Raw genomic sequence first — 12,950 nt, 5'->3', positions numbered from 1 at the left:
GAAAAACTCTTAACTTACAGGCATTGCTACCTGCTCTGTCTGTAACATGCAAGTGGTAGAAATGGCTCTCTAGCAACAAGACTAATTAAGATTGCTAATGCACTTTTAATTCAACTTGTCAGATGCTTCTTATCTGCATAACTTTCACTACTGTACCACAACCTGTTTCTCTTGTACTTTCTCTGAATGTCTTTTTTTTTTCTGGTGTGGCCTCACTAATTGACTGCAGGAGCTCTCTGTAACACTTCATTCTCAGCAGTCTTCAAATGTCGGCATTCTTGAAGGTTCAGGTTTCTGCCCCATGAATCAGGAATGTGAATAGGCCCTTGTAAGCAACCCAATTACAGGATCTTGTCCATACCATCTAACCTCAAAACAGCTTTCAGTCAGTCATGCTGTACTGAGTCTAAGTCTTCAGTGGCAGGCCTTAGCAGGCTGCAGGGCCAGACATTTCACTAATGGCGGTAACCCTAATTACAGGCTGCTCAGGAGGACTGGGTCAGCTGAGGGAGATAATTTGTGGCCACATGAAGTCACAAGGCTCCTAGGGAGGGGATGCCAGGGGAGACGGGTGAACAGAAAAGGAGAAGGAGTGGAAGTAGGAGTGGGAGTGGCCTGGCCAACAGCTGCAGTATTGGAACAGGGACTTTCAGGGTCTGAGAAGAGATGCAGGTGATCTGAGACTGGGAGCAGCAGCACCACAGCAGAGAGCTAAATTCCAGACAGCCTGAGAAGAGAGACTGAAGTGTTAAAAGAATAGCAGTAATCTGGAGACACCTTCTAAGGAGCTGAAGAGGACTCAAACTTGTATGTTAACCCTTTGTAGACTGTATCAGTTAAAGTTTGAGGACTGACCAATATTGAAGGGTGGCTGTGCAACAGGCTGCATGTGTTTAAGGACTGTTTAAGGCAATATGGATTGTATTGTGTTGAAGGACTGTCTGAGCTCAGCAATAGCACCAAACCCGCTGCACTTAGAAATTCACAAAGTAGGTGTAAAACTTCCTGCTGACTCCTCTGTATTTGTTCAGCCTAAGGCCAAGAATTTGCTACACAGTCTTTCTATCTTTGCAGAAAAGTCCTGTTCCTCAGAAAGATTCTCTCCTTTTCATGAGACATAAGGAAATAATTGGGTCAAATGGACGATCATTCTGTCGTTCACACAGTTCTGAAGATTCCCTTTCTTGGGTGTCATTGTCAGGACCCATTTTCTCCATGCTCCTTGAGATTTTTTTTTTTAAATGCCCACATATTGTTATATAGCAGAAGCAACTGCCTGAATACATTGTAACCTTTTGCTGTGATCAGATGCATAGCTGTGCCACCTACTCCTGCACACTTGTTTTTCTGTTAGCTTCTTGATCACCCTGTGAGCTTTTCCCAGCAAGATACCATCCTTGTCATCATCTAGCTTAGGCAGAACTATAGTTTCTAAGTTTTTTAACCATCCACTGTGCAAATGATAGTCAGCCCACCTCCTTTTGTTGTCCTTCCCCACCCCCCAACAATACCAAACTAGCCTTGTTATTAATGGTGTAAAATCTAAACTGACACATCTTTAGTCATGCTTACATTTCTGAATTTCATACTTAACATGGCCTCACAGGAACTTCTCAATGTTGCACTGTTGCTCTTTAAGCCACTTTTCCCTGTCCCCTTCAGCTGCTTTCTTGGCTTTTTTTGCTTTTTATTTTACAGACCCCTTGGTATGCTTGCACATGATGACTCAGTTGTGTCCCTTCTTTTTCTCTGTTTTCTGCTTTCTGTTGTCCATGCAGAGGCGATCTTCCAATATCTAAGGCCTTATAACTGCCTTTTTGCTGTCAGTTACATCAAAAGCAGCCAATTTTAAGACAGACTTCTGTCTCTTCTAGAGGCATGTCTACCCTGCATCAGACCATGGTGGGAAGCACTGCTAAAAGTATAGCCCACTCATTTTTTTCATAGTCTATATATGTCAAATACTGAAAAAATGTCATGTAACTGCTTTGGTACACATACTCAATGCTTAAGTGGTAACAATACCCTACTTGGTTATGTGCAGGACATGAGGTTCAGACACAAAAGGACAGAGAATCTCTCAAAATGTAACAATTGTGTACATTATTGGCTTTGGGGGCTGATGATTTTTAAATGTAAATAATCATAAAAGTGTAGAAAAAAAAATTCCATATAGTCTTGTACTGAGTCTTATCAAAGATTTCTTTCTTCTCAAAAAGCAGACCCTGTAAACAAACAAAATGATTTTTTTTTCATAGTTGTTAGGGGCTGGAAAGGACAATCGGGTCCAGTCCCCTTGGCCAGGAAAGACTGGTGGGGTCAGATGACTCCAGCAACATGGGCATCAAAATGCTTGAAGTTCACCTGGTGGGTGACTGTACCTCCTCTGGGGGAAGTCTGTTCCAAACCCGTGGCACTTGACTTGTAAAGAAGTTTTTCCTTATGTCCAGTCTGAAGCAATCTTCTATCAGTTTGTGCCCAGTTTTTTCCTCCTGTTCTATGAAACTATTTGAGGACATTTACAGATCAGTCAGAGAGATCACAGCTGCTGAATCGCTAAGTCCTTTTATAGTTTTTTGTTCAATTAACAAACCTGTGCTTTGGAGAAGAGAGACTGTGTATATTCCAAATGTCATTCATATGAATCCATATATAAGATAAAAAGAGCCTTAAATGAGTTAACCGAGGAGAAATTTGATCCTGCATGACACATTTTTGTATTGGAAATGTATGTATAATATGCCTAGTAAATTTTACACTGATATTTTGATTCTGCAGTCATATCTCTGCAGGTAGAATCCCTGTGCCCATGCAGAGTACATTACATTTGGTGGGATTTTTTGCTGGTGCATGAGCATTGACAGCAAAAATGTGAATGCACGATTAGAGCATGAATGAATGAACATCAGTTAAGATTTAACAAACATGTATTATATAAGTTATACATGTTATGTGTTATACATCAGTATATAACTTCCAAATGGATCACCACCCATCACATGGGATGATTATATACTAACGAACTCATAACTTGTCACAAATGTGTTATATCATGTTGCTTATCAGCTCCTACAAAATTCTCAGTGAAATATCCACTCAATTCCATTTTTGACTAAAAGCCAGCAAATTCTTCAAATTCTTCGAATCCCAAACTAAAACTCCAGCAAACCTTTCTATTGGAACCCACTATTAAGTAGTTGCAACTGCAAAGACACAATAAAAATCTAGCTAGTTTACCGACAGTGAAAATGTTAAGTTAAATTATACCCTAGTGTAAATCCATGAAGTAGTCGGCAGCTCTACTAAAGACCATTATGATGTCCTCTGTTCCTTCATACCAAATTTTCTTCACTCTGTATTCTGTTTTTAAGACCTCTTGTTCTCAGAATGTGTTGGCAATTCAAAATAAGTGAAAGGAAATTTCCACCACATTTTCTAAAGAAATCTGTATCTTAGCTCATCATTTCCTGTTGCAAGCCAGTACAGATACAACATACACTTGAGCAAATATTATATATTCTAGTCCTGAATTTCCTGCATGAGAGCTGTAGCTGTGAAACATGTGTTGACTTTTTTATCTAGATCATATCTGACAATGAATTTTATACTATATGACAGTAGACTCTTCTTCTCATTCCAAGTGATGAAAGGAAAATTAAAATTTGATTCCTTTAGTGTTTAGAGATTCCAGAGAAAGCGTGCGCTATTGTGCCAGATACATAATAACTGAATTTTCATACCACCTGCTCCACATCTCAGCACTGATACTGGGGCGAAACAGCTGTCTATGTAATGTTAAGAAAGAACATTTTTATTTTATTGTTTTCTACAGTTCCTCTAATGAAACCTAAAGAGGCATCATTACAACACAGAAAATGTCCACATAGATATATACAGGTGAGGTAAAGGCCTGATTTGCCACATCAAAATGCTGTAGGTAGAATGAAATGAATAGCGATCAAGGTTTATATTGCCTTTATTAATCAGTTTTTCACGGGATTTCTAATAATAAAAAAACACAGGCATCCTTATTAGATTCCTCTAGTCTAAGGCTTCTATAGTCTATGGCTTCCCTCCCCACACAGAGTGTCACATTAAAGATGAAAGATAAGTGTTCTTTGTTTCAAATGTTCCTCCCTGCTCATGAAGTAGTGTTTATGACATTTCCTTGTGAATCTGCCTTTTTCTCCTTTGTAAAGAAGCAATAACTAAAAAAAAATAAAGCTGTGTTCTTCTTACTGCACCATGCACAAAGCAACAATCAACCTTGAACATCTCTTTCTGTGGTTACACCTGTCCTTAGACCTAAGGCACAGTAATATGTCATGTCGGAAAGGAAAATTAGATTCAGCAGTAGACTGCAGCTTTCATTTGCATGCAAATGCCTGAAGCAAAAGAACTATATTATGTTTACATAATTGACGCTTAATTGATTCTTACAGATTTGCACTTCAGTTGCTAATGTGCATGTCAGCGACCATTCTTGTTCGTCAGAGAAAATGTGGTAACACACGTTAACTCTTAGAATGTTGCTTACTCTGGAAATGGCTCACTACTAGGAACAGACAACTGTTTTGTTTCTTGAAACCAAGGCAAGGGAGCAAGGATGCACAAGCATGAGACCGTGAAGGGTGGGAGAAGTAGGGGAGGATGATGGAACTTCAGAAATTAGGACAAGATTTTTTTAGGAATACTTAAAATTCTACAGGTGTTCAGAGACAGCTATGGTAAATGTAACCTTATCCTAAGCCAATTAAAAAAAACAACGAAACCAAACCAAAACAAAACAAAAAACTAAAAGCTGTTTCATTGGCATCAGTTGTCATTGGGTCAGGCACCATGCCACTAACTTGAAAGCTAGTTTATCAAGCTGCAATTCTGCAATGATTGTTCCACAAAGTGAATGCTATTGATAGATTTGCAGTGGTTTTGTACTTGTAAGATATTGTGCCATACTTTCAAAGCCAGGCACACGCAGTTGTTTGTAAACATTTGCATAAGCTGAACATGATTTTTGTTCACACATGAAATAATTCTGCTTCTCTCCTCACCCAGGTCTTCAGCAGATTTAGATCTGAGACATAGGCCTAGATTATTTGAATTAAATGAGTAACTGCATTAATGACTGCTTGTAGTAGATTATTATCCCCTTTGTATATTAGCTTCTTAGACAGGGTACAATATACACATGCATTTTTACAAGTATATTGTTACCCACATAGCTATTTGTGTTCTCAAGTACTTTGTATGCATACTCTGGTATTTCCTAGTGTGTAGCATGTTGAAAATTAAACCAGTGTGCAGTAACCATATACAGATGGTTAAACAGCCATTTGTCCCCATTCTCCAGTCTTTTTAGATTTAATTCTTTTAGCATTTAAAACAAGCAAACGATTTTAACATTTAGTTTCTATATATTTTTGCATATCTGAATATCCCAAGAATTTCTCATCTGTGAAATGCTCTTTGCCAATGATGCAGCGATTGTTTGTAATTCAGAAGCAGGACTGCAAAGTTTCATGGATCGCTTTTCTTGTGATTGTGACAATTTCAGTCTGACCTTTAGCCTAACGAAGACAGTAGCCATGGGTCAACAAGTTGAGCACCCTCCTGAAGTTAGAATAAATGATGAAAGCCTGGAAGCGGTTGAAAACAATCACTTACTTCCACTCTACCATCTCACAAAATCTTGGCTTGGAAGCCAAAACTAATGCTTGCATTACAAAGACAAGCGACACCATGGCTCAACTTCAAAAGAGAGTTTGGAAAAACAGAATGCTCACTCTATTGACAAAATGTCCACCTACAGCACTTGCATACTTAGGTCTCTATTGTATGGCAACAAAATTTGGATTCCTTGTGTCAAGGAAGAAAGAAAATTGAACAGTTTCCATTTTCGATGTCTCTGCCATATTCTGCGCATAACATGGCATGACAAAATCTCCAACTTTGACGTTCTGGAATGGACCAAGATCCCCAGTATGTTCGTGCTTCTGAGACAGAGACACCTCTGTTCGTTAGGACATATGAATCGTATGAACAATGGCTAAATCCCCAAGGACATACTCTACAGTGAACTGGCTGCTGGCAAACGTCAACTTGGATGACCCAAATGCTGTTTTGTTGATGTCTGCAAGACGTGTTTGCAAGCTACGTATCGAAGGCCAACACTGGGAATCAGTTGCTTCAGAAGTAGAAAGCCACTATGAAGCAGGGCCTGCATTGCTTTGAAATAGAGAAGAGGCATCAGAGGCAGGCACGACAAGACAGTACTCAGCAGGTCGGTGCAAGCTCAACAAAGTTTGTATGTGCAATCTGTCTACATGCATCTGACTCCTCAGCCACTCAAGAAGCCATAGTGGTTTCCAGTGACCCACCAAAGGCACAGTTTCCATGGTTTCCCAAGACCAATGGCTGCAAATGAATCTGAGTATTTAAGTGATGAGGTAAAAAGTTGGGTTTTTATTAAGGTAAACAAAAAGTATGTATATTGGCACTCTTGATACGCTAAGTTACAATCTATAATAAAGCTTCTAATTGCTTTGGGAAGTACAGTGAATTTTGTTCAGCTATATGAGCATAGATTTAACTTCCTGCTGTTCTTTCATAGTATCAGTAATAACAAAGAAGCTTCTTGAAGAGGGCTTCCCTTTGAATGTCTATGCTTTTCCTAAGCAGTGTAATAGCTGGCAAATCCCTGAGATAATTAGTGTTAAAAAAGTACATCACTTTAAAGATTGATTTCAGTTTTTTGCCAAGACGCTTTTATTTTTCAACTTTACACTCCAAAAATGGACTATTGCATCCTAGGGCTTGTTTAAAAACAAACAAATAAATAAAACCCCTTGTATCAGAAGTCATTGATTCTAACAACTAAAAATAAATCCCATGCAGCTTGGCTTACAAGCCTTTGGGCAATGACACATTCAGTCTTGGGGACTGGGTCGTGTGGAATGGAGCTGCTCCACTTGGCTGAGAGAGGACCAGCATTGGCGCTAATCCCAGAGAAATCCACTTAGACTGAACTTTCTGCTTGAGAAACAGTAATGGGGAAATGCCCAGGAGGGATAGGAAAATGTATGTTGTAAACACCACTGGATTTTTTTCACTGACCAGATCAACCTTTATTCGGAGATTTTTATTTGCTTGCTTTTGTTATGAAGCCTGCCTCTTTTGTCAGTGCGGGCTTCTCTGTCCTGCATCTTGCTAAACCCCAGACTAATTTCAGACCTCTTTGCAACAAGTTCATACCACTTTACTCCACTTTTCCTCATTTGCCATTGTATAAATGTACAGGGTATCTGATGTAAAGATACCCTGCTCCTTCCTTTTGCTGGTGCCTTACTAATTCTTCCACTCCAAAATTCTTCCCAAATATGGGGAAGGACTTAGTGCATTTATTGCACTGACTCATCCTTCTAATCTTTTTGGTTAACAGTAATACAGAATGCATCGCTGTAGTATTTGATCAAGTATTTCTAACTGGATTTTGTTTCCCCTGTAAACCAGAAGCAGCTGCTGAAGGTAAAAATTAATTTGAAAATGTATTAGAACAACATCAGATTTTGCCACCACAATCAAAAAAAAGGAGTTTAAAGTAGGTAGCAGTAAAGTATATGCATGATAGGAGCTGACAGCAAAGCTGGCCCAAAGATCTTATAGCAAACCCCTACTGTAATTTTAACCACCTTCTTTCTTTAAAAAAATGTAAATTGATAATAGATTTGACTTTTGGATGATGTTGTAGACTTAAAAAATCGAGTTTCAAAGCATAGTTGTATTCACTGATATAAAAGCACCACAATTTAATATTCATTGTTGCTATACAGTTAGTCCTCCAAAAAATTCACATAGCAATATCTTATGCATCAGCATAATTCTGAATAACATAAGATCAGTCTAAAAGTAAGTCCTCTGGCTTCTTTTTTCCCACCCCTTCATTCCTGAGGGGAGACAGCTGCCTGGTACAGTAGGAGTTATAATAATTAAATAGCAATGCTCTTACAGTTATCAGATTCTCCAAACAATGCAGGGACTCCTTATAGAAATCCATAAATTCAGCAGGCTTCAAGAGTTAACTTTTGTCATGTTAATGACTACATTGACTGTCCATCTATGTCAGGGATAAAAGCTGAGAGGAAGTTTTTCAATGTTATCAGTTTTTTTGGAGAAGGCAAGTATTGAACATAATGGCTGCACAGACTGATACATTACCAGTAATTCTACTATAGTTAAGAAGCATTCTCTCAGTGTATCCAAATGAAAGAAACCTTCAGGCTGTGATGCAACACTTAATTCATCAGAAAGAAAGACACCTGACATGCAGCTAGACAGCTATTCACACAAGTAGCCAGGCAGTAAAGTCTAGGTTACAAGGCAAAGAATAAGCAGTCTGAATTAAGGGTGAGGTTTTTTGTTTAGATTTTTTTGGTGGAGCTTGGCTGTCCTGTCCTGGCCTGTCCTGCCTTCTTCTCTTCACTTCCCCCCCACCCCCCTCCTTTTTTGTATCTCTGATTATTTGACAACTTGGAGAAGGAAGTTAGAATGATCTGGACATTCTCACATTAAATTTTAAAATCAGTTATACCAAGTTTCATTGGCAGATTTGACTGCCTGCTTTGGAGCTGGTCAGTGACTAGGCAAAGGCTGAGACTAGTACCTCCAATTTTAGAAAAAAAATTGAAACTGTATGGATTGTTATAAAGTGTTCTGTTTTGGTTTCCAGGTCATATTAAAAAGTAAAGGTGTAATGTATAATGGAATTTTGGTCTAAGATTATATAAACACCATAGAAAAAGTTATTGTATCCATAACTCACCATTCAGGAGGAGGGAAATTTCATAAGGTCCAGCAGACCTTCAGTGAAGATGCTAATTTCACAAGAAGCACATATGGGTTATTTGGCAGCATTGAATCTGTACATGGACTCTATCCCTGATTCTGCCTCCAAGCTAAACCCTAATCTTAAACCTCATCTGGTATCCGATTGGATAATTAAAAGTAACAACTTGGAGAAATTAATCTCCTTTGTAGAGAGGCACAGTCTGAAAATGAATTAATAGCATCCACCAGGAATAGCTGGCATTTTCTTGAAATACCCATGTATGGGGGAAGAAAAAAAATGCAAGGCAACCTTGAGTCTGCAATAAATTAAATGTCAGTCACATTTAGGAACAAAACTGTAAGGGAAGAAAAAAAGGTAAAGCCAAGATTGCCAAAATATTGGGAAACTTTGGCGGGGAAAAGAAAGAAAGAAAAACAGAACTAATTAAAACATGGAAACTACTCAATAAATGGCACATATTGGCTTTTCTTGAATATTTTTCTTTCCTTTGATATTGTCACAGGTTTAGTCTCCAGGCAGTTTTTTCTATAAATGAGATGGGGACAATTTGTCACCGTCTGGGGGTTATTTTGATAACATAGGAGTATCTTTGGTCCTTGTTACACTATCAGCTGCAGTGCTTAGATGTTGACTGGTGTTAGTGCTAACTTGAGTTTGAAGAATTCATGTGTTCAGGCCAGCAGGGGCCTGGAGGACTGAAAGGTAACAATACAATCCCCCTTCTCATTCTGGGTTTCACCAGTGCCCCCTGGGTCTCCCCTGCTTTCCCCCCACCTGCAGGTCTCCCCGTCCTGCCCCTTGGGGCACCCTTGCCCACCCCCCACCCCCAAGGACCCTGCTTCTGCTTGCTTGTGGCTGCCTGCCTACCAGACCCCTGCCTTCACTACTGCCAAGCTGCTTTCTTCTGGCAGAGCTTGGGCCAGACATCAGCTGCAGCCCTGAGGCAGGCAGGTTAACCCATCCCTGCCTGCTCCCCTGGCACAGACAATATGGGCAGCCAGAGGTAAATGAGAGACACTGGGGCAGTAAGCAGGGATTTTGGATGCTGGGGAGGGTTGGGGGAGCAGTAGGTTTGATCTAGACCAGGAGTGAGGGGGGATGGGTAGGGTGTTCACACTAAGGTGTAGCCTAAATTGGCTATGTGTTAGTATAACATGAGCTGGGTAACACATATCATAGAGAAACCTAGACTGGAGTGATGCAAGTTTAAGATGCCTAAAGAGTGCTTAAAACTAATTTCATGTGTTGATATGTAGATAATTCAGGGGCTAAGAACTCCAAGAGCTGCATAAAATTAATGTATAACAAGGCCCTTTGTAGGACAAATTGAAATCAGCTGCCATTGACACCTATCTGCACCAGCATGAATCCCAGGAAAATATTTGATGGGATCTCTCTTCTCTGTTGGTGGGTTGGACACTACGGCCAGGTACAGACATGATATTTTTTCTGATTTGCAGAAACTGGTCTATACCTGTAACAGAACAGAAGTTTGACAGACCTGGATCGATGTAGTCAGACTTACTCAAAGTAGGTTAGACCAGTCTATGAAACTTCAATACCAAATCCTCTCTAACTCAAGTTAGGTTGCAGTACCTTGAGAGACCAGACACCTTTGTGGCCTTCCTGCTAACCCCCCTCACAGGTTGGCTCATTAACCTTGACCATGCATGGCTGCTCCGGGCTCTTGGCCACAGCTTGGGTGGCAGAGGAAGGGAATGTCTGTAGCTCAGGAATTTTCTATATAAAATGTCATTAGGCAGGGGAGGGGCATGCTCCTTGGAAGGGTGAGGCCCCTTGAAGCTCTGGGGAAAATCGGGCATCTAGCAGCAGGCACCCAGCATGATTACCTTAATTGTCAGGCCATTTGCTGGCATTCTGAGTGCTGGGAGGTCTCAGCTACCATGGTCTCCAAGACTCATGGATATGTGAAACCCCCAGGACTGGAAGACTGCAATAGCTGTGATCTCCCAGCTTCAGGGATTTAATGCAGCCCCAAGGCTGGGAGATTGTGGCAGCTGCATCTCCCAGCCAAGGGGACTCTCAGCCCCAACAGCTGCTGTACTGCCAGCACCCCACAGCTGCCAACACCCAGAATCCCACAGCTGCAGGTGCTCAGTCCCAGCACTGTTCCTCCTGGTGCTGGGTCCCAACTGGGTCCCAGCACCTACAGGTTGTGGATGCAATTTACTGCCCTGGGGGTGAATGCAACCACTAGGGGTGGGAGACTGTAGTAGCACACAGTCTAGGGGCTGGCAGATTGCATGTACACCTTGCAGGGAGACTGTAGCAGCTGCAGTCTCCCAGTCTTGAAGCTCTGGCAAATGGCCCAGCATGATTGCAGGAATCGCATTCAGCATCTGCTGATGCTGCTGTTCCTCAGCCATTGCTGTCTAGGCTAAATATACCCTGTAAGCCTAGGGCGGAGTGGGAGAGGAGGTTGGAGGCCAGTCAGGGATGGTCCTTGTTCAGCTGAAGTTGGCTGACCTTGGGAATCTCTGGTACTCTGGGTGGCATGTGGGAGTGCTGCCTGCCTTCTGGCCTCGGCCATTGTAGGCATCTGCTTGCTTCCCCAAAACAAAGAGAGAACTTGAGTTCTGTTCGTTCCCAATCTGATGTATGCAGCTTACAGAAACCTGTGTAGATTGGTTCAGTTCTGCCTCTGGCTTTTTGAATGTCTGTACTTAGCCTATGTGGTTAATTTTAGTTCAGGCATTCTTTTTAAATAGGCACCTGCTGTAATAAAGGAGGTTACCAAAGTCTACAGCACAGTGATCTAAACATACACATACTGCAGGTATGCAGCTTAACAGGTTTTTAATTGGGTAGGAGGTGAACATAAACAGGAAACACAGAAAGTAGGCAAGGGGGATAGAGAAGCAGTACAAATGCTGAGCTTCATAATATAAAATAAATATAATACTTGTGATACCCTGTTTCAGTCTTCATTAAGCTTTCATCATTTTACCAAAAGGAGCACCATAAGAGTCAAATAAACAACCACCAAGAATAACCAATTGCAGTGTAAAATGAGCAGAAAATAGTAGGATTCACCAAAAGGAATGATTATATCTGGATAGAAAGGCCTGCTAAGGATATTGAAGCAAATAGGCCATGACCCAAACCTGCTATGTGAGGGTTTACCTGTGTTAAGAAGGGAAAAGTCACATTCTTCGATAATTCCTGATTGCCTGTACTGTTGTCAAGACAAGTCTCCTTTTCTTGTATGCAGGTCAGTTTTAAGATACTTGTCGTCTATTTGTTCTCTGATAAATTGCAAAGCATCTTAAAAATGTTGCTGGTGTTTATTTCTGATATTTCACATCAAGAAGTTGTATATTATTTCATGATTTTTGGAAGTATACAATGGAAATTACATTTCCAATGAAAAATTTTGGAATTACTTTGCCAGAAAACCATCTAACTAGCCAAAGAAAGTGTGGTTAGCTCCCCTTAGTCACAATAATTGACTTCTAGACTGGATTGATGCAACAATGTATTTGGCTTTTGCTTGAATACCACATCACAGATGCTACCTCTGATATACCTACGAAATGGACAGTGGGCTTTGATCTGTAAAGACCTAAATGATCTAGTTCCTAAGCTGCCTGAGACACTGCATCTCTTCTTGTGATGACCTGGCAACTGAGGTCATCTTGAATGTTCATGCTAACAACCCAAGTCTATACAGGAATAATCAAGATTAAGGTAGGATGTAAATTTAAAATTGAACATGTAGTCCAGAATAATTCTGCACGATCACTTTTATTCTGATTTAATTTAATCCACTTCAAATAGCTACTCCCAAATAACTCCATATATAGACAAATTCTGACTTATTTTTCTCTGGCACATGATTCTGGAATTTATTTTCCTCATCTAGCAACCCTGTCATCTGCCACCATCCTCTTTAGAACCTATTTTCAGTTAGTTGAAGACTGCTATTAAGTTCCCTCTCAGTCTTCTCTTCTCTAAACTAAATAAGCCCAGTTACCTTAATCTTTCCTCAGAAGTCATGTCCGTTGGCCCCAGTACTATTTTTATTGCCCTCCACTGGACTCTCTCCAATTTGTCCACATCCTTTCTGTATTGGGGGGGGGGGGGG

This window comes from Gavialis gangeticus, unplaced genomic scaffold (genome assembly GCF_001723915.1).
Source record: "Gavialis gangeticus isolate Ggan-Ray unplaced genomic scaffold, GavGan_comp1, whole genome shotgun sequence".
Taxonomy (NCBI): Eukaryota; Metazoa; Chordata; order Crocodylia; family Gavialidae; genus Gavialis; species Gavialis gangeticus.
This window is presented reverse-complemented; position numbering follows the sequence as displayed.